General features: G+C 37.0%; 1 protein-coding gene and 1 long non-coding RNA gene across 4 annotated transcripts in view; one reads left to right on the top strand and one right to left on the bottom strand.

Moving 5' to 3' along the window:
* The window catches only part of Cad96Ca (tyrosine kinase receptor Cad96Ca), a 2,297,709-nt gene that overhangs the window by 1,133,037 nt on the left and 1,142,421 nt on the right, over positions 1-22,251 (top strand). The window lies entirely within an intron of this gene.
* On the bottom strand, positions 595-1,103 carry LOC137240383 (uncharacterized). The gene is made up of 3 exons (XR_010949711.1): positions 996-1,103; positions 788-932; positions 595-728 (listed from the first exon to the last, which is right to left on the bottom strand). It is a non-coding gene; the product is annotated as an uncharacterized lncRNA (long non-coding RNA).

Here is a 22,251-nt window from a genome sequence, read left to right as displayed (position 1 = left end):
CGTTTAGCCAATATCGAAAATATCAAAACAAAATATTACCATTTAAAAAAAGAAAAGTTGGCCCTCAAAAAAGAAAAGCTATACTTATATAAGACGCAACTGGAAAACTATGTATGTGTGATAAGCACAGAAAGAAATATTAGTAAATATCATGTAATGATTAGGATTAAATTTTATTTGGAATGTATTTTTTTTTTTTTACCTAGTATTTAAGTTTTTAAAATTTTTCGCTATGAATGTGATACTAATTTTGTACCTTATAAATTAAAACATGTACCTTATAAATGAAAACATGTACCTTTTAAATGAAAATGATTTATTTCTTCAAGCTAAAATAAAAAGATGAATTTTAACGTAAGCACAATACCACACTTCTTATTTGTTCGGCTGTTTGTCGTGAGGTAGTACCATCATTGTTGACACCATCTTCCAGAACTTCCGAATCTTCATTTTGATTTATTTCAGCTTCCACATCATCATAGGGTACATTGTAATGGTTGCAGATATTGTGTAAAGCCGCACAAACATTTATAATTATTAAAGTGGCTTTTGGTGGAGTGTATTGAAGTGCTAGAAACATCTAAATCTGCTCTTAAAAACCCTAATGGTTCTTTCAATCATGTTTCTAGCCTTTGAATGTCGGTTATTATACATGATCTCTAGGGTACCTTCGTCAGCATTTCTGTAAGGCGTCAACAAATAAGGAGTCAAGGCGTAACCGGCATCACCTTAATAAAACGTATGGTTAAAGTAACATATTGGACCTTTTTTTGAACTATATAAATACCTAACAACCAAGTGTTAGCTTCACCACGATCATACATTGCTTCCAACTGTGGCTTTAGCGCAGGCATTTGAAAAACCATGGAGTCATGTGTGGCCCCTGGGTGCTTGGCATTGACATACTTAATATTCATTAAATCATCGCACATCTGAACTGTATACAAAATTAGTTTTAAAAATTTTTATATACAATTTTTCTTTTTCATACTCACTATCATTGCATTTATACTGAAGTATCCCTTCCGACAGTAATAAAGATGTTGCAAACCTTTCTCCGGTGCCACAATCTTAACGTGCGTACCATCAATGCATCCGATTACGCCTGGAATCCCGCTTGTACTAAAAAAATTCTTTTAGCTCTCCTTTTTTCTTCCTCTGTATACTTCGAAGTGATGCATTTACTGCAGAGTGTTCTTTGTAAGGCATTTAGTGTTTCCGTCAACGCTATTGAAACTGTTGGTTGACCTAATCCAACTAAAGCCTCATTTCCAACACTCTGTTGATATGATCCCTGGGCAAGAAACCTTAATGTGGCACAAACTTTCAAAATATTTGGAATCGATGTCCTATTTTTTCGGGCGCGAAAACTGCCTTCCACTTCTGTTAAGGCATACATGAAAGCTTCTATTGAAAGACGGAAATTACTCTGAAAGCTATTTTTTTTTTATTAAACTTTTTTTTACTTTAAGTATGTCAAAGCACTTTAAGTATGTCAAAGTATGGAAGCATCTCCCAATTTTCTTCTTTCTATGGCCTCTATCCGAGTTTCGTCTATTTCTTTATTTATGTAAAAGGCAACAGAGGTTGCAGAAAACATTTTTTATGAAATATTTTAAAAACTTTTGCCACATTACATAAAGACAATTCAATTTGGTTATTTTTGTTTTGTTTTGCTATCTGTTTCGTATAAATTCACAAAAATTTGTAAGCAAAACTCTGCTGTCATTCACAATAGTACATCTATCGGGCGTGTGGAAATCGCAATATGAAAGCTAATTTTTTACGATACGCTAGCAATCGTTTATCGTCTATCGTATGAAAATTCATAATAGGGGTGTTAGTGTCCGTGTAGTTTAGTGCTGACGGGTAGTGTTAGTAGTTTAAATAAGGATTATGAATTAAAATTCGGTACCCTTGCAGACAAATACCTACTGCGCATACACTGGAGAAGACTTGCGAGCGGAACGCTGGAAGACTGGTGCAGGAGCCCCCACCGAGTTACATGCGGCTAACCCCTCCAAATCCGATCTAAGTAAGCGCTCTCAAAGTAAACCAATTTGTATAGTCACAAATTATAAAATCCATTCACACATAAAGAAATAAATTAAATTTAGCTCTCATAGTTCAATATTCTAGCGATTCGTGGTCGCTAGAAAAGAAGATAGGACAGTAAATATATTTGAAAGTCCATATGCATCTAGAAAGATGTTTAGCGTGCTGATCTAAAATGATCCTAATCTAATTTCATTTAGTAATACCTACCTTTGAACCTAAAGTCTGAGTTCTCTTGTGTAAAGCTAGTTAAAAAGACCTATTATTTTGTAACTATGTTACTGCCTGTTAATTACACATGTAGATATGTACACATATATAAAAATTAAATAGAGAATCATAACTTTACTTAAGCTGAAATGAATTTGAAATCAAATATACGGTTAATACATTAGTTTAATCCTTACCCTTAAGATATACAAAGTATCTTCATACTTCCAGTTAAGCTACTCCTTATACTTACCTTCAACCTAGATCTCAAATTTGCCGTCGGATAGTTAGTTTGACTAAGAACATTTTTTTATGCAAATATGTTAAACATGTTATTAATAGAGTTATTCTATATACGTTTACATAGAACACCATATGATCGCTGCTAAAGCTGACCTTGTTTCACAAAATGTCATAACTTTTCACTTTCTGTTTACTTTATCGAGAAAAAACCGAAAAGCACATTAAACTTACCAAAACTCTTATGTTGACGAAGTTGGGAGATTCTCTAGAATTCCTTAGTTTTTTATTTGTTGGCGCTCATGACGGCGGCGATTAATCTTTGATCCTTTTTAAGCGACCTTCGCACACCAGTCAAACAATGCATGACCTAAAAATAGCCCCAGTCGGTTTTTAAGATTAATTATATCACAGGATTTTTTTTGTCGGTTGGATGAAATCTTCCCTAGGCCTAACGATTTTTCCATAGGGTTAAGCATATGATCGCGTACCAGCCGCTACATACAAAGCAAGGAAGGCCTTCTTCGCTTCGTGGGACAGCATTGGACTAAGTAAACCAGGAAAAAAAACGTTAGTTGACCTATACCATTTTATCCACCAACCTGCATTAACATTTGTTAGGAAAGTACCTACGTGTGCACATATTTAAAGTATGTATGCACATTAGCACAGACTTGGGCAAAATTCATACGAATAAGAAGTAAAATATAACTTTTTTGTTGTAAGTTATCTATAATATAAAAATAAGTCGGGTTTTCCTTCCTGACGCTATAACTCCAGAACGCACGAACCGATTTCCCCGGTTTTACATTCGTTGGAAAGGTCTCGGGCTTCGTGAGGTATATAGCAAAGAAAATTCAGGATCGACGCACAGGGTCTCGAGATATAGGCCAAAACGTGGACCCGGGTACACCTAGAATGTGTTTATAGAATATGGATATCAAATGAAAGCTGTTGATGAGTGCTTTAGTAGAGGGTAATTTTCATTCCCCTGGGTGACTAGGGTCTCGAGATGTTGGCGAAAACGTGGACCCGGGTACCCCTGGAATGTGTTTATTGAGTATGGATAACAAATGAAAGCTGGTGATGAGTACTTTAGTAGAGGGTAATTTTTATACCCATGGGTGACTACGGTCTCGAGATATATGCCAAAACGTGGACCCGGGTACCCCTAGAATGTGTTTATAGGATATGGATATCAAATGAAAGCTGTTGATGGGTGCTTTAGTAGAGGGTGATTTTCATACCCCTGGGTGACTAGGGTCTCGAGATATAGGCCAAAACGTGGGCCCGTGAACACCTAGATAGTGTTTTTACATTATGGGTATCAAATTGAAGCTGTGGATGAGTGCTTCAGTGCAAGGTAGTTTTCATACCTTTTGGTGACTAGGGTCTCGAGATATAGGCCAAAACGTGGATCAGGGTAACACTAGGATGTGTTTTTACATTATGGATATCAAACTGAAGCTGTTGATGTGCGCTTTTGTACAGAGTAAGTTTTCTTCCGCTGAGTGACTAGGGTCTCGAGATATAGGCCAAAACGTGGATCTGTATACACCTAGAATGTGTTTTTACATTATGGGTATCAATTTGAAGCTGTTGATGTATGCTTTAGTACAGAGTAAGTTTTACACCGCTGGGTGACTAGGGTCTCGAGATATAGGCCAAAACATGGACCCGGATACACCTAGAATATGGTTTTACATTATGGGTATCAAATTGAAGCTGTTGATGTGTGCTTTAGTACAGAGTAAGTTTTACACCGCTGGGTGACTATGGTCTCAAGATATAGGCCAAAACGTGGGTCAGGATAACACTAGGATGTGTTTTTACATTATGGATATCAAATTGAAGCTGTTGACGTGTGCTGTTGTACAGGGTAAGTTTTATGCTTCTTGGTGATTAGGGTCTCAAGATATAGGCCAAAACATAGACCCATATACCCCTAGAATATGTGTGTATTATGGATATCAAATGAAAGCTGTTGCTGAGAGCTTTAAATTAATATTCATTTTGATATCCGATTTAGTCGCACCAACCTGGCCAAACTGATAAATGTGCATGCGAAGCTGAAATAAAGACATGAATTAATAATCCCACATACCTATTTACATACGTCCTATTGGATTTGACTGAAATTAGTTATATAAATTTGCCTGGGACTAGGATTAGGACTAGGACTGGGACTGAGACTTGGAATGGGACTGGAAAAAAATACATACCACCCTCTGGGACTGGCAATAAGATATGAAGAAGAATGAAACAAACTTGAGAGAAGAGATAAGAGAGAAGGAGACTGAGAAAGGGATAGAATGAGACGAAGATGGAAATAGGTGAAGCGAAAAATACGGAGGCAGGAGTGAATACAAAGATTGGGAAAAAGTGTAGAGGGGCGAGGGCAGAGTTAGACCGTAAAAGCTTATTAAAATGTATGCAGATATACCAAATATAGGACAGAACAACGTCTGCCGGGTCTGCTAGTTCAACTATAAATAATAATTAATCTTGCTATTATACGGAAGTATATTGGAATGACGAAAGAATAAATTTTCTCGTTATGCAAATAGTAATTCCATGCTCCAGAAAATGTGGGTTTCTTTCAGTAAATAGGAGCTCAAAGGCTAAGGTAGCACACTTACCTACATACTGTAGTGTAAACAGCCAACAATTTAATCCCAAATATTTAAATCAGCCTAATATGCTACATAGTCTAAATGTTCATCAACACATAAATATGCATTTGATAATTAATGCTGACATAGCCATTAAAACAGGTGTGTACAACACACAACCAAACGCTACCTAACGGCTGCCTATTGACAAGCAAAAATTTAAATATCTACTGTAAAAACTTTTTTTTTACTAATTTTTGAGATATGTTCCCAGAAGAGGACATATAAATCATAGCCAATTTGACCAAATTTTCGACAAATTAGTTAAATTAAATTAAAATTTCCAGCAAAGTAAACATTAGGGTGTTGTAAAAAAATTGTTTTTGAAATGTTTAATGATTTTTTACCAAAATACAAAAAGGGAAAAGAAATGAAAAAAAAAGAAAATAGCATAGGAATTAATTTTTAATACTTAAACAACAAAAAGATAAACTGTATTTAACAATTCGTCATCTGAAAAAAAAAATTCAGAAGATTTTGTAAGAAAATTTAAAAATGTGAAAAATGTTAAATTAAACAAATTTTCCCTTAAGAACAAAAATTTTTAGAAATAAACCTTTTAAATAATAACTTTTATAATGCTAACTAAATAAGGAAAAAATTATAAAAGTCAAAAGGAATGCCTAATATAATAAACAAAAAAAAAGAACACAGAAATAAGCATAAATTAGAATTTTTCCACCACCCCCAAAGAAACAGGAATAAATTTTTAATTTCTCTTTAATTTTCTCTTTCAATCATATCGTCTCTTTAAAATGTCTTCGTGGACAAAAATTAACCCCATAGCTGGTTACGAGGTAGGAAAAGAAACTCTGAAACATCAGAGAATAGAACATTAAAATATAAACCACCAGCTGAACCAGAGCCAAAAATTAACCAAAACGTTTCAGATGTTTGGCTAGCAGTTTAAACCTGCGGAATCGCGTTAGGAAGTTATTTCCTTAGGAAAATATTCAAATAGGCTTAAAAATGCCGGAAATCTTGTAAGAGAAAAGGACAGTTGTCCCTTAGGAGACGAATTGGTCAAGAATAATGAATACTCGGGTAAGCATATTTAAAAATAAAAAAAATGGTATCCAAGTTCTCAAAGATTTAATATTTGAAGTATCTGAAGTTATGCATGTGACAAATGTCGACAAAAATTAAAGAAATTCTTCATAAATATCATGACGATCCCATCTGGGAAGGCCACCCAGAAAATCGCATGACACATAAGATCTAATAAAAATATTGCTGGAAAATATGAAAAATGGTATAAGAAAAGTATGAAAAATGTTTGCATCACTGTACCCTTTTGTTTAACCACTTGTCACTATATAATTACTTCTTGCTCTAGCAGCAACTGAATTTACCTAATCTACTGTAAATAATACGCTCAGAAATCCCGCTTTTAAAACAACGTCAATTTCACCCAATGATGACTGTAACCATCATCTTATTTTACAAGATTTAATTTTAATAACAATGCAAAAGCTTTGTTTAATAGAAATAACTAGTCAAGGTAAGGAAAACTACATCTCCTATATTTAGTCGATAGGATATATATAGGGTCCTGTGGAGTAGAAAGTAAGGAAATCTAAATCGTTAATCTCCATTATTTTTATTAGAAATATAAATATAAGTTAGACCTGATTCATCTAGGATAACCTCGCCTTTTAGAAAGGCCACAATTTTAGATAATAGGATCCTTTATACCTAGTTAGGCTACATAGTAGATATAAAAAGCCCTTTGGAATAGAAGATATCAATAGGAAAAATATTTTTTTCACTTAAACCCTTTAGAGTAGTAAATATCGATGAAAACAACAATTTTACATTAATTACCTATAAGGCAGAAGAAATCGATGAAAATAATAATTTTACTCTAATACCCTATAAAGAAGAAAATAATAATAATAATAAAATTAAAGAAAAAAAAACTTTTTTAAAATTAAGCTTTTATTATTGGTTAATAAAATTAACTAAAAAGTAAACAATAAATTGAAAGAAATATAGCACTTTATAAGTTCATTGTAACCTTTAACGATAATTAGGCTTTTTCGTCTGCGACAAAATAATTCCAGAGGTCCATTGTAAGGGGATAAGGGCTTCAGTACAACAGGGTTCGCCCTGGTACCCTGAGGCGCAACGTTAGCGATATGAAATTTGTATACACCCTCATATCATTCAGCCCTCAGCACGTGCTCACCTTGGCATTGGGTCATAAATACTAATAATAAATCAGAAAAAATACACATTCATAACCAACAAATTTTCTCTGTGGCAGAGATCGGCATCAGGTAACTTTTTTGATACTCTAATTTATCCGCAGCAATTTGAGTATGAGTACGTATAAAACAACCAAGCGCGGCTAGCCTGATCTATTCTTTTACATACAAAAATTATTGTGTAAATATAAGCGTTGATGCATATGGATACAAGCTACAATGGTCTCTCACGAACTATTCTCGTGTTTGGTTTGTTTTCGTATGAAATTTTAATTGATATACGAAGCAAAAGTTTGCTTCGAAGGGTGAATTTCAAAGCGCAACTGCTTGCTCATCTAATCAGTTATCAGCTGAGTGAAAGAAATTGTGCTTTTCAACCGATACGTTGAGCCAACTGTCAAAAACCCATCGATAAAAACGTTGAGTGAATGGAGAGGAAAATTTTTATGGTCACTAATTTGCCGTAAAGTTGCAACTCTGCGTTCCAAGCAGTTATCACTAATCAACTTCGCCAGCAGTGTTGCTTTTGGAATGCGCCCTATGCTTTGTTCAACTCATTCAAATGAATTTGTATATATGTGCATACACATGTTCACGTGTTCTTGCAACAACAAAACGTTAAATACATACATACATACATATGCATATACAGATTTTCGAGAAAACATATCGTATGTGTTTGTCAAAAGTAGCTTCACTTCGGATATCAGCATCTTCGGTTGTCAGATCTTTCGCGTTCAACGCCAACGCGGTGTCAGGATGAAAAAGACTCTCAACCAAATTACTGATACGAATCGCGACGTTTGAATAAGCCTGACTGAGTATGAGTACACGATTTTTTATATCATGATCCGAATATATTGGGGCATATTCATAATCGAAATAAAATGTGACTAAGTTAGTTGAAGCATTTTTGACAGAGAGCACATATAAAATTTTGTCAAACAGTGTTAACTAAGTTAAAATCATATTTTATTGTGACTTTGCCTATGTCGCGTTCAGTTTACAACTACTCATTGCTGATCTCTGCTATGTGGGTTAAATCTGTTTTAAAATACTAGCCGTGTTTTTTTTTACACGTAAACGCCTATACGCTTATAATTTATATGGACTGCTAAGCGTCAAACTTTAAATACATCTCTGAAGTTGCTGCGCATAAAATGTGTACTACTAAATATCAATACGCATTATACTCAGATGTAACTGAAATATGTGTTTTTGTTTCACCCTCTACATTAATTCTATGTGTGTCCAGAATTCATCGCAACTGATTTAGCTATATGTTATACACAGGCATACAACAGAGGGTCGTGTCTCCGCTTTTCGGTACGCCCTGTAGCTGTAGCTGGTTGTTTAACCACTGCCGCTAGATGGGTCTCCTAAGCAATATCTAAGCGAGGATAGGCGTTTTTTTCACGCGCAAACGTAAACGTATACGCGTGTATAAAAAAACGGCTAATATTCCAACTTCGCCTAGCTAAAATTCCATCGCCAAAAATCTGTAAAACAAAATCAAGTGCGCAGAAAAGTATGCAACACTTACCGAAAACACCTAACCGCGTTAGCGTTCGTTGTATCACATAATTTTTACACTTTGAAAATGACGGCTGTTGTTTGCAAGGTTGTATTCCTTTGAGTCTTCGTTTTCACCATCTGGATTAACAAAGTCATGAGCCTGGGCATTCGCGCAATTTTAGTGATGTAAATTGCATGGCGCCAGCGCCAATGCGGTGCCAGCTCAATGGTAGCTCATTGACGAAATGACTCCAAACGAATTTTTGACGCTACTTAGTAGTGAGTGCGTAGTACATTTCACTTGCGCTATTGAGTGAAACGACTTTTGTGTGTCAGGCACAAGTTTGGTGTTATTGGCGCTACTGGCAATTATGACACTGAGCTGATGACCGTAGCGCTGGTAGTTCAGCTTTTGAATCAGAGAAAGAATTGACCCGTGTAAATTATTATGGCTTTGGCCGTGTAAATAATTATGGTGTATTTGCACCAAATAAATACTGCGGACATAACAACCGGAGTCATTTTTGAGTTGTATATTTTAGATTTAATGCACAATTAATATGGGTGTGTTTGAGCGGCCAAATAATAAGAGTAGTATTGCTAAAGTGCTGCTAAGTTGATGGAATGTCGCTAATTTCCTAGCGATGATCAATAGATTGTCATTATTTCGTTCAACGGACGCGCGAAATTGCCACATCTGCTCAAATTTTCCAAGATTTTCCATTCTTGATTTAACTTAAGCTGTTATGCCAATATTTTTCAGCCAGCTTTTTTCAAATAGGTAATTTTTCCAAAAGCAAAATAAATTACAGAAAAGATTACAGAGTTAAACAGCCTTAAAAATTCAGCTATGTTGGTTATACACAGAAATACAACAGAGGGTTGTGTCTCCGCTTTTCGCAAGGGTGAGATTCACCACGTGTGACACGCGTGATTTACCACGTCTGTCTTAAAATCCACGGTTAGGTACCAGCGGGTTTGTATAGGACTTAGGCTGTTATGCCACAGTAAACACAAATCTTTACCGATAACTGTGTTATCGATTAATTTATCGAATTCTCGCAAAGTAATATTGCATTGTCATCGGAGTTATACATGTGTGCAAAATTTCAACTCAATCGGACACCGGGAAGTGTATCAAATTTAACTTGCAAGATTCCATTACATACAACAAAAGTGAAACTAAATAAAAGCTTATAAAAATAATGACACTTTAATCCCATCTAGAATAGGAAATGAGGATAAGCAAAAATTTCTCAGTAACATAGAGAATAGCAATATCATAAATAATAAGAAAATAAAAATACACAAAAATAGACTTAAATTAGTAGAATAACAAAATGTTCAACCTACAAACATAAAATACAAAAGTAGAATTAATTTATAAAAATAGAATGCTCATGCATTCTCCAAATGCATAAGCATTCTGAAAAAAAGGGAGATATAGTGTAAACAGCCAACAATTTAATCCCAGATATTTAAATCAGTCTAATATGCTACATAGTCTAAATGTTCATCAACACATAAATATGCATTTGATAATTAATGCTGACATAGCCATTAAAACAGGTGTGTACAACACACAACCAAACAAATTTGAATTCCAGCAAATTTGCAAGGTTTGCATTTCCCATAGAAGTCGCAGCTCAACACAGATGTGTAGGTCCATATTTTGTGTCGAGTTGTATGTAGGTATGTAAGTATGTAAGTATGTATGCTTAAGGTAGATATGCATGTAAGTATGTATGCTCAAATGTAAATATGTATGTAAGAATATGTTTGGAATAATTTAATATAAATAAGCTGTAATATTTGAATAAAGATACATTCGAAATTCACTCATCAACGTCACAACTCTTTTTATTACTTTTAAAACTTTTATATACAAAACGATTTTTTTTTTTCTAATAATTAATTAATTCTGAGTTTATGAAAAAAAGAAAAGAAACAAAAAAACTCTATTACATTGTTATTTAAAGACAGTCGGCTATCAGAAGTTTATTAAATGAATATATCTCGTTAATTGAAAAAAAAAATTATTTCATTACAATAATCATTTAAATTGAAGTTTACTCGATATATGCCCAACTCTGCATACGCTCAGGAATGTAGAAGCAACCGTCCTTTGTTTTTCTCTCGTTTTAAGCTATAATTTTTTTTCATGCCTTCATATGTACATACGTACGTATGTATGGATCGAATGTGCTCCTACGTTGAGAGTTAGATCGCGCGGTAAAGTTTTGGAGATTTTTTTCTCTGAGTAAGCTCCAATTCTACGAGAGTGATAAGGTCGTTGACCTATGAAATACATTATGTATGTATTGTTGAGGTAGGTTGGCTTTGTCAGCTGATTGATACCCCCAAACAAATAAATGTTATTACTTTAGGAGATAAGCAAATGATTGTAATCTTAGTGTTAAATTTATACCTACATAAAATTATCCCTGTTTTGCAGCTTCTATTAGAATATAAGAATTTTAATAAATATTTGTAATTATGGAATTTTAAACTTAATTGTATTGGTCTGATTCCATAGTCAGTGTGGTTGGATTTATTGGGGCTTTATTAACATTTTTAAAGCCATGGTAGGGTGGTTTATGAGCAGCCGCTGACAATCAATACGCGCTGCAAGGTATGGGGTTTTCCAGGTCGAAGTGGTGATACTCTGGCTTTCTGGTAGCTTTTCCTTAGTATGCGAATTAAATTTCATCTTAGGCCCCAAGCTGAAGGATGATGGCTTGGTTCAGTAAAAGTGTCTCGAACCCTCCCGAAGCTGAAGTTCCCGTACTAACGCCAGTGCACACATCACTTTTACTAACATACTAGGCAAGCCCATCTTAAGTAAGAGTGTAGTATTACCAGGAGGGTGGAGCCGTGTGTAGAAGTCCACGGAAGTTAGGAAAGCTTCTGACCGCCATTCACCTGGGAATGGCCAGAGCGATTCTTTTGCATGCGGTTCAAGCAACTCACTACTGCCGATCGCTTGCGGCCAAGTATCCTCAGGGTACGTGAGAAGCGACAACCTGGCTAGGCCACTCTGACATAATCGGTTTAAAGGCTAGCCGGGGGAGATCTCATCGGCAGCGTCTGTACACCTCTAGGTGCGGCTGCAAGCGGGCGTCTATCTTGGAGCAAGCGGCTCGCTATATAAACGTGCAAGTAATATTTTCGCCCCCGCTGAGCGGGTTGTGCGCTGGGCTTGGGACCCGCCACGTAAAACCATACTCCAATGAAATATAACAACAAGCCTCGGATAAATACAACTCTCTATTGATGACGACCATGGCAAACGTTTGAAGGACAATGAATTGAGGGCATGCACCTGGAACGTCCGATCCCTGAATGAGATTGGTGCAGATGCCCGGCTGGTTGATGTCCTCGTCAAAGCAAAATCTGACATCACCGCCATCCAAGAAATGCGTTGGACGAAGCAAGGAAGAAAGAAGATCAAAAATTGTGACATCTATTGGAGTGGCCATACGAATAGGCGCAATTTCGGCGTCGGATTCGTGGTGGGAGAGAGACTTTGTCGCCAAGTGCTGGCGTTCACGCCTGTGAACGAACGTCTCGCCGCTATCCGAATAAAAGCAAATTTTTTTAATATATCATTCATCTGCGCCCATGCGCCGACAGAGGAGAAAGACGAAGAGGTGAAAGACACTTTTTATGAACAATTAGGACGCACATACGAGCGCTGCCCCCGCCATGATATAAAAGTCGTGCTTGGCGACTTTAACGCCAGGGTTGGCAAAGAAGGTGTCTTTGGCCCTACATTCGGAAAGTTCAGCCTACACAATGAAACTTCACCTAACGGACTGAGGTTGATTGACTTTGCCGGTGCTCGAAACATGGTCATATCCAGCACGAGGTTCATGCATAAAAAGATACATCAAGCTACATAGCTGTCTCCTGATCGAAATACTCGCAATTAGATCGATCACGTTGTGATAGACGGACGGCATGCCTTCAGTGCTTTAGATGTGCGCACGATCCGAGGACCTATCATCGACTCGGATCATTATCTCGTTGCAGCCAAAATACGCACCCGCCTCAACGCTGCTAAAACCAAGGAACAAAAAACACAAGGAAAGCTAGACGTCGAAAAGCTTCAATCACAACCGACTGCCAATGATTTCGCAACTCGACTCTCACACCTGCTCTCTGAAAGCACAACTCATCCTGAAGGAATACAGGAGCAGTGGGAGCATATCTCCAAAGCACTTCGTACTGCCGGCGAGGAAAAATTGGTTACCGGCGGCCACGAAAAAACAACTGGTACGATGAAGAATGCCGCGTTGCAACCGAAAGAAAAGACGCTGCCTACAGGGCTACGTTAAAAGCGAGCGCGACAAGAGGAGTGTGTGAACGCTATCGTGAGTTGAAAGGGAAGCGAGACGCCTTTTGAGGAAGAAAAAAGCAGAAGCAGAAGAGCGTGAGTGCGAGGAGCTTGAGCTGCTAGCCACCAGGAATAACGCCCGAAAATTCTACCAAAAAATACGGCGACAGACGGAAGGTTTTAAGACCGGGGCAAACTCCTGTAGGAATGAAAACGGCGACCTTGTAACTGATGTCCAGAGAGTGCTTAGATTATGGAGGGAATACTTCTCTGCTCTCCTAAATGGAGGCAGCAATTCACCGCGCAGAGATGAAGAACCCGATCCCGCAATCGATGATCATGGAATATATGTCCCCCCGCCCTATTATGGCGAAGTTAGAATAGCAATAACCAGATTGAAAAACAACAAGGCCGTGGGCGCTTTGGATTGCCTGCGGAGCTATTCAAGTTCGGCGGTGAGGAGTTGGTAAGGCGCATGCAGCAGCTTCTTAGTAAAATATGGGCGGACGAAAGCATGCCCGACGGTTGGAATCTAAGTGTTCTTTGCCCAGTCCACAAGAAGGGGGATACTGCAAAATGCACCAACTATCGTGGAATCAGCCTTCCTAATATCGCATATAAAGCGTGCAATTACTGGCATATGCTTATGACATTGATATCATCGGCCTAAACACCCGCGCTGTTAGTTCTGCTTACTCCAAACTGGAAAAAGAAGCGGTAAAGATGGGTTTGATGGTGAATGAGGACAAAACGAAGTACTTGCTGTTATCGAGCAAAGAGTCAGCGCATATGCGCCTTGGCAACCACGCTACTGTTGGAAGCCATAATTTCGAAATAGTAAAAGACTTCGTTTATTTGGGAACCAGCATCAACACTAGCAACAACACCAGCACTGAAATCCAGCGAAGAATCAATCTTGCCAATAAATGCTACTTTTGCCTATGTAGGCAATTGAAAAGTAAAGTCCTCTCTCGGTGAACGAAAATCATACTATACAAGTCACTTATCGTACCCGTCCTGCTATATGGGGCAGAAGCATGGACCATGACAACAGCAGATGAAGCGGCTTTGGGAGTGTTCGAGAGAAAAGTTCTTCGAAAGATTTATGGACCTCTACGCGTTGGCGATGGCGAGTATCGAAGAAGATTTAATGATGAGCTGTACGAGCTATACGCAGACATCAACATAGTCCAGCGAATTAAAACGCAGCGGCTGCGCTGGCTAGGCCATGTTATGCGAATGAATGATGATGCTCCGGCCAAGAAAGTGTTTCTGTCGGAACCCGCCTATGGAAGCAGAGGTAGAGGGCGGCCCCACTCCGTTGGAAGGACCAGGTGGAAAACGATTTAAACTCCCTTGGTGTGACCAATTGGCGCCGGTTGGCGGAGCGAAGGAGCGACTGGCGCGCCTTGTTGGACGGCCATAACCGTTAGACGGTTAAGCACCAATTAAGTAAGTAAGTAAGTAGTATTCCAGAATACGCTTTACCCAAAATTTATTCTTATGCATATACCAGAATACGCTTTCACACATAATGCATTCTTATGCATATATAAATACATATTCAAATCGACCCACATAAATTTCGTTAAACCCAACACAGCGGGATTTCAACATCACATACAAATGCCGACAGCAAGACCCATATCTGGTTACATTTGATTGGAACATTGACCAATTCATTAACAGCGTGACTGAACGTCAATAACAGTTTGGAAATGTGCCTGCCAAAATATTTATATATACATAATAACAAATATCTAAAATTAGGTCAAACTGATATGCTGACACAGAATGTATGTATTAGGAATGTAGATACCTTTAATGTGTAAGTATTAGTGTAATTACGTATGTGTAAAATAAGAAATTTTGTATAAAAAGAAATGCATTTTTTCAATAAAGACAATCCAAATGCCAAAATATTTATATATACATAATAACAAATATCTAAAATTAGGTCAAACTGATATGCTGACACAGAATGTATGTATTAGGAATGTAGATACCTTTAATGTGTAAGTATTAGTGTAATTACGTATGTGTAAAATAAGAAATTTTGTATAAAAAGAAATGCATTTTTTCAATAAAGACAATCAGTTTTTAACGCTACTCATCAGCGTTCCTCTTTATTTATTTAAACCTTTTACATAGCGATCCTGCCAGTCTAGATCAACATCAGCAAAACTGCTAAAGATCTAGCTGATCAGAGATCCTGCCAAGTCTTTTTCTTTTCTTTCTCAAAGTCAAATTAATTAATGGCCACAAACCACAATTTGAAGCAGAAATCCTGTGCAAATATTCACAAACCAGCAAGTTACTAGGCGAGTCCAGGCGAGCATAAAACAAAGTGGAATAATCAGTAACAAATTAAAAGGATACGGCTAAAGGCTGGCAGCAAATCACACTAATATGCAAATTTCCAACTGGCAGCAGCAATCGAACAAGGATATGACTGGCAGCAAGTTGGAGCAATTTTTATAAGTATACTTTAAATTTTAGAATCAATTGAGCGGCCTTATGGGCGCTTTACCAAGAGCAAAAACTTTTGTTTTTGATTAGGATTTTTTTTTAAAGTAGGACTAGTTTAATTGAAAGGAAGTTTGAAATTTTAAATTAATTTTTTCTATTAAAATTTAGGGAAAATGTTGTGAAAAAAGTAAGGAAATATAAAGATAATTAAAATTTATTTCAAATATTTTGTTAAAAAATACAAAAAAAAAAAATCAGTTGATTATGAAAGAACTAACAACTAAATAAACCAGTAAATTGGAATGCTTAGGTCGTTCTCATAAAACCCCTTAAATGTGGAAAATTTATTTTTTTTTAGATTACTGATGTTTTTCCAAGATAGAAATGAACAAATGGGAACAATTTATGAGGCGCTATCTGAGGAAAAAATAAAAGCAGAAAAATCGTCCAAATGTATAAATAACAAGTAAGGAAGGCTAAGTCGGGTGTAACCGAACATTACATACTCAGTTGAGAGCTGTGGAGACAAAGTAGGGAAATCACCATGTTGTAAAAGGAACCTAGGGTAACCCTGGAATGTGTTTGTATGACATGTCTATCAAATGAAAGGCACTAAAGAGTATTTTATGAGGGAGTGTGCCATAGATCTATAGATGGACGCCATTTAGGGATATCGCCATAAAGGTGGACCAGGCCTGATTCGAAAATTTGTTTGTACGATATGGGTATCAAATGAAATGTGCTAATGATAATTTTAAAAGGGAGTGGGCCTAATTTCTATAGGTGGACGTCTTTTCGAGATATCGCCATAAAGGTGGACCAGGGGTTACTCTAGAATTTATTTTGTACGATATGGGTATCAAATAAAAGGTATTAATGAGTATTTTAAGAGGACGTGGGCCTTAGTTCTATATGTGCACGCCTTTTCGAGATATCGCCATAAAGGTGGACCAGGGGTGACTCTAGAATTTGTTTGTGCTATATGGGTATCAAATGAAAGATATGAATGAGTATTTTAAAAGGGAGTGGGACTAAGTTCTATAGGTGGACGCATTTCGGAATATCGTTATAAAAGTAGACCTGGGTTGACTCTAGAATGCGTTTGTACAATATGGGTGTCAAACGAAAAGTGCAATAAATGTTTTAAAAGGGAGTGGGCCTTTGTTCTATGGGTGGACGCCTTTTCGGGATATCGCCATAAACGTGGACCAGGGGTGACTCTAGAATGCGTTTGTACAATATGGGTATCAAATGAAAGGTGTTAATGAGTATTTTAAAAGGGAGTGGGCCTTAGTTCTATAGGTGGATGCCCTTTCGAGATATCGCCATAAAGGTGGGCCAGGGGTGACTCTAGAATTTTTGTGTACGATATGGGTATCAAATGAAAGGTGTTAATGAGTATTTTAAAAGGGCGTGGGCCTTAGTTCTATAGGTGGACGCCTTTTCGAGATGTCGCCATAAAGGTGGACCAGGGGTGACTCTAGAATTTGTTTGTACGATATGGGTATCAAGTGAAAGGTGTTAATGAGTATTTTAAAAGATAGTGGGCCTTAGTTCTATAGGTGGATGCCCTTTCGAGATATCGCCATAAAGGTGGGCCAGGGGTGACTCTAGAATTTTCGTGAACAATATGGGTATCAAATGAAAGGTGTTAATGAGTATTTTAAAAGGGCGTGGGCCTTAGTTCTATAGGTGGACGCCTTTTCGAGATATCGCCATAAAGGTGGACCAGGGGTGACTCATGAAATTGTTTGTACGATATGGGTATCAAATGAAAGGTGCTAATGAGTATTTTAAAAGGGTGTGGGCCTTAGTTCTATAGGTGGACGCCTTTTCGAGATATCGCCATAAAGGTGGACCAGCGGTGACTCTAGAATTTTTGTGTACGATATGGGTATCAAATTAAAGGTGTTAATGAGTATTTTAAAAGGGAGTGGGTCTTAGTTCTATAGGTGGACGCCTTTTCGAGATATCTCCATAAAGGTAGACCAGGGGTGACTCTAGAATGCGTTTGTACGATATGGGTATCAAATGAAAGGTGTTAATGAGTATTTTAAAAGGGCGTGGGCCTTAGTTCTATAGGTGGACGCCTTTTCGAGATATCGCCATAAAGGTGGACCAGGGGTGACTCTAGAATTTGTTTGTACGATATGGGTATCAAATGAAAGGGTTTAAGGAGTATTTTAAAAGGGCGTGGGCCTTAGTTCTATAGGTGGACACCTTTTCGAGATATCGACATAAAGGTAGACCAGGGGTGACTCTAGAATTTGTTTGTACGATATGGGTATCAAATGAAAGGTGCTAATGAGTATTTTAAAAGGGTGTGGGCCTTAGTTCTATAGGTGGACGCCTTTTCGAGATATCGCCATAAAGGTGGACCAGCGGTGACTCTAGAATTTTTGTGTACGATATGGGTATCAAATTAAAGGTGTTAATGAGTATTTTAAAAGGGAGTGGGTCTTAGTTCTATAGGTGGACGCCTTTTCGAGATATCTCCATAAAGGTAGACCAGGGGTGACTCTAGAATGCGTTTGTACGATATGGGTATCAAATTAAAGGTGTTAATGAGTATTTTAAAAGGGAGTGGGTCTTAGTTCTATAGGTGGACGCCTTTTCGAGATATCTCCATAAAGGTAGACCAGGGGTGACTCTAGAATGCGTTTGTACGATATGGGTATCAAATGAAAGGTGTTAATGAGTATTTTAAAAGGGAGTGGGCCTTAGTTCTATAGGTGGATGCCCTTTCGAGATATCGCCATAAAGATGGGCCAGGGGTGACTCTAGAATTTTTGTGTACGATATGGGTCAAATGAAAGGTGTTAATGAGTATTTTAAAAGGGAGTGGGCCTTAGTTCTATAGGTGGATGCCTTTTCGAGATATCGCCATAAAGGTGGGCCAGGGGTGACTCTAGAATTTTTTTGTACGATATGGGTATCAAATGAAAGGTGTTAATGAGTATTTTAAAAAGGCGTGGGCCTTAGTTCTATAGGTGGACGCCTTTTCGAGATATCGACATGAAGGTGGACCAGGGGTGACTCTAGAATTTGTTTTTACGATATGGGTATCAAATGAAATGTGTTAATGAGTATTTTAAAAAGGAGTGGGCCTTAGTTCTATATGTGGACGCCTTTTCGAGATATCGCCATAAACGTGGACCAGGGTGACTCTAGAATGTGTTTGTAGGATATGGGTATCAAATTAAAGGTATTAATGAGGGTTTTAAAAGGTAGTGGCCCTTAGCTGTATATGTGAAGGCGTTTTCGAGATATCTACCAAAATGTGGACCAGGGTGATCCAGAACATCATCTGTCGGGTACCGCTAATTTATTTATATACGTAATACCACGTACAGTATTCCTTCCAAGATTCCAAGGGCTTTTGATTTCGCCCTGCAAAACTTTTTCATTTTCTTCTACTTAATATGGAAGGTGTCACACCCATTTTACCAAGTTTTTTTCTAAAGTTATATTTTGCGTCAATAGACCAATAAAATTACTATGTTTCATTCCTTTTTTCGTATTTGGTATATATTTATGGCATTTTTTTCATTTTTCGTAATTTTCGATTTCGAAAAAGTGGGCGTGGTCATAGTCGGATTTCGGCCATTTTTTACACCAATACAAAGTAAGTTCAGATAAATACGTGAACTGAGTTTAGTAAAGATATATCGATTTTTGCTCAATTTATCGTGTTAACGGCCGAGCGGAAGGACAGACGGTCGACTGTGTATAAAAACTGGGCGTGGCTTCAACCGATTTCGCCCTTTTTCACAGAAAACAGTTATCATCCTAGGAGCTAAGCCTCTACCAAATTTTACAAGGATTGGTTAGTTTTTGTTCGACTTATGTCATTAAAAGCATCCTAGGCAAATTAAATGAAAAAGGGCGGAGCCACGCCCATTTTGAAATTTTATTTTATTTTTGTATTTTGTTGCACCATATCATTACGGGAGTTGAATGTTGGCATAATTTACTTATATGCTGTAAAGATATTAACTTTTATTTTAAAATTTGAATTTAAAAAAGTAATTTTTTTAAAAGTGGGCGTGGTCGTTCTCCGATTTTGCTAATTTTTATTAAGCAGACATAAAGTAATAAGAGTAACGTCCCTGCCAAATTTCATCATGATATCTTCAACGACTGCCAAATTACAGCGTGCAAAACTTCTAAATTACCTTCATTTAAAAGTGGGCGGTGCCACGCCCATTGTCCAAAATTTTACTAGTTTTCTATTCTGCGTCATAAGCTCAACTCACCTACCAAGTTTCATCGCTTAATGATTATTTGGTAATGAATTATCGTACTTTTTCGATTTTTCGAAATTTTCGATATCGAAAAAGTGGGCGTGGTTATTGTCCGATATCGTTCATTTGAAATAGCGATCTGAGATGAGTGCCCAGGAATCTACATACCAAATTTCATCAAGATACCTCAAAATTTACTCAAGTTATCGTGTTAACGGACAGACGGACGGACGGACGGACATGGCTCAATCGATTTTTTTTTCGATACTGATGATTTTGATATATGGAAGTCTATATCTATCTCGATTCCTTTATACCTGTACAACCAACCGTTATGCAATCAAAGTTAATATACTTTGTGAGCTCTGCTCAACTGAGTATAAAAATACCACAATAAAACCAGACACAATAGTAAAACATTTGAATACAATCGTAGAAGCTCTAAATAATATAGGAGAGGTGATCAATACAGTAAATCATACATTCACCAAATATCAACAAAAAGAAGTTTACCAATTCTTTTCCCACGTACGAAATAAATTGGTATCTTCTTTAGCCAGATACAACATAGAAATAACCATAACAACCGCAGTAGAGGGAAAACTTTAGGTTGATTTTAGCTCAATTCTATCGGAACTTTCTCGTAGCTGGACCCCCTTCTTTGAGTCAAACTCCGTCATTGGAAGAACAAAAGCCATTACATATACCAAATATAAAAGTCGCAATGGCACAAACAGTATTAGAATTCATCAAGACCGCTTCATCAGTGCTACCAGAGTTTGATGGTAAGCCTGAAAATTTGCATAGTTTCCTAGATGCCCTTGATATCCTCCACCAAATTAAGGATAATCACGAAGCCTTAACAATAACGATGATAAAAACAAAATTAAAAGGTACGGCAAGAAACTTTATTAGCAGCGAAAGTACAATTGCACAAATAAAGCTAAAATTAAAAATTGCAATAAAAGGTGAATCAGTGGAAGTTTTGACAGCAAATCTGCTGAATATCCAACAGCGCAGTAAACCCACAAACCAATACACTGCGGAGATAGAAAGGATATCTTGGTCATTGGAGGGAGCATACATCTCGGATGGCTTAAACCCAGACATGCTACTCAAGCAGCAGTCAAAGGCATGTGTAAGAACTGCTCCAATGATAAAGTGGAAATGATCATGCAAGCGGGAACGTTCACAACAATGAACGATGCGATTTCAAAGTTCACAAACAGCTGCAGGTAATTCACAGGCAGCTCGAACACAATTTTAAATATACGGCAACAAAATCAATATCGAAGTAATTTCCGTGGAGGTTATTAAAATAACAACTACGGAAGTTATAGAGGCAGAAGTTTCAGACCACAATCAAGGTATAACAATAACAATACCACAAGACCAAATTATAATACCCAAAGGGTTGCAACACAAAATGGAAATAGGAATTATAGGCAGAGACGTAACGAACGCAATTGTACGCACCAGGAAAAACAGCAGACTTCAAGAGCAATAAGTAGAAAAATATATGTACTAAACTTACGCTTAAATAGCTACATATCCACTAAAACGACTCTAAGTAACTCAGTTCCACACCTCCTAGTAGACACAGGAGCAGATATTTCAATCATAAAAAAGAATCATATAGAGAATCATACAAAAATAAATACAACATAAATAATAGATTTAAAGGGCATAGGTCAAGGCATCACCAGCGCAATAGACATAGTCAAAGCGGACTTAACAGGTGATGACCTTCTAATTTATCATAAATTTCACGTCGTAGAAGACGACTTCCCAATACCATGCAATTTGGTTTTGACTTCATTAAGAAATATAATTACATTCTAGATTATGGCAAAGCAGAGGATAAACTAATCCTAAGACCATATGATTTTCCCCAAACAATAACAATGCACCTAACAAATTGTCTGTCCGTCAAAATAAATACGATCCCTGTTAGATCTGAAGGCATTAGACAAGTAACAGTAAACACTGATAGTAAAAACATTTTTATACCCCATCAACAATTATCTGAAGGCATTTTCATAGCAAACACAATCACAATAAAGATCAAACTTTCGTCAGAATTATTAACACAACAAATAAAAACACAACTATTCAAAACTACAAAAATTAATACTGAAAATTTAGATGACTACAAACTAATTGAAACAAGCAAACACAATAAAAATAAAAATGATACAGAAAAATTAAAAAGATTAACCAAGAACTTCCCAAAATTTGTCAACTCTCAATTAACATCATTATGCACAGAATTCGTAGACATATTTGTACTAGAAACAGAACCA

The sequence above is a fragment of the Eurosta solidaginis genome, chromosome 1 (assembly GCF_040869045.1).
Source record: "Eurosta solidaginis isolate ZX-2024a chromosome 1, ASM4086904v1, whole genome shotgun sequence".
Taxonomy (NCBI): domain Eukaryota; kingdom Metazoa; phylum Arthropoda; class Insecta; order Diptera; family Tephritidae; genus Eurosta; species Eurosta solidaginis.
Note: the sequence above shows the minus strand (reverse complement) of the source record. Positions and strands in the feature narration are given on the sequence as shown.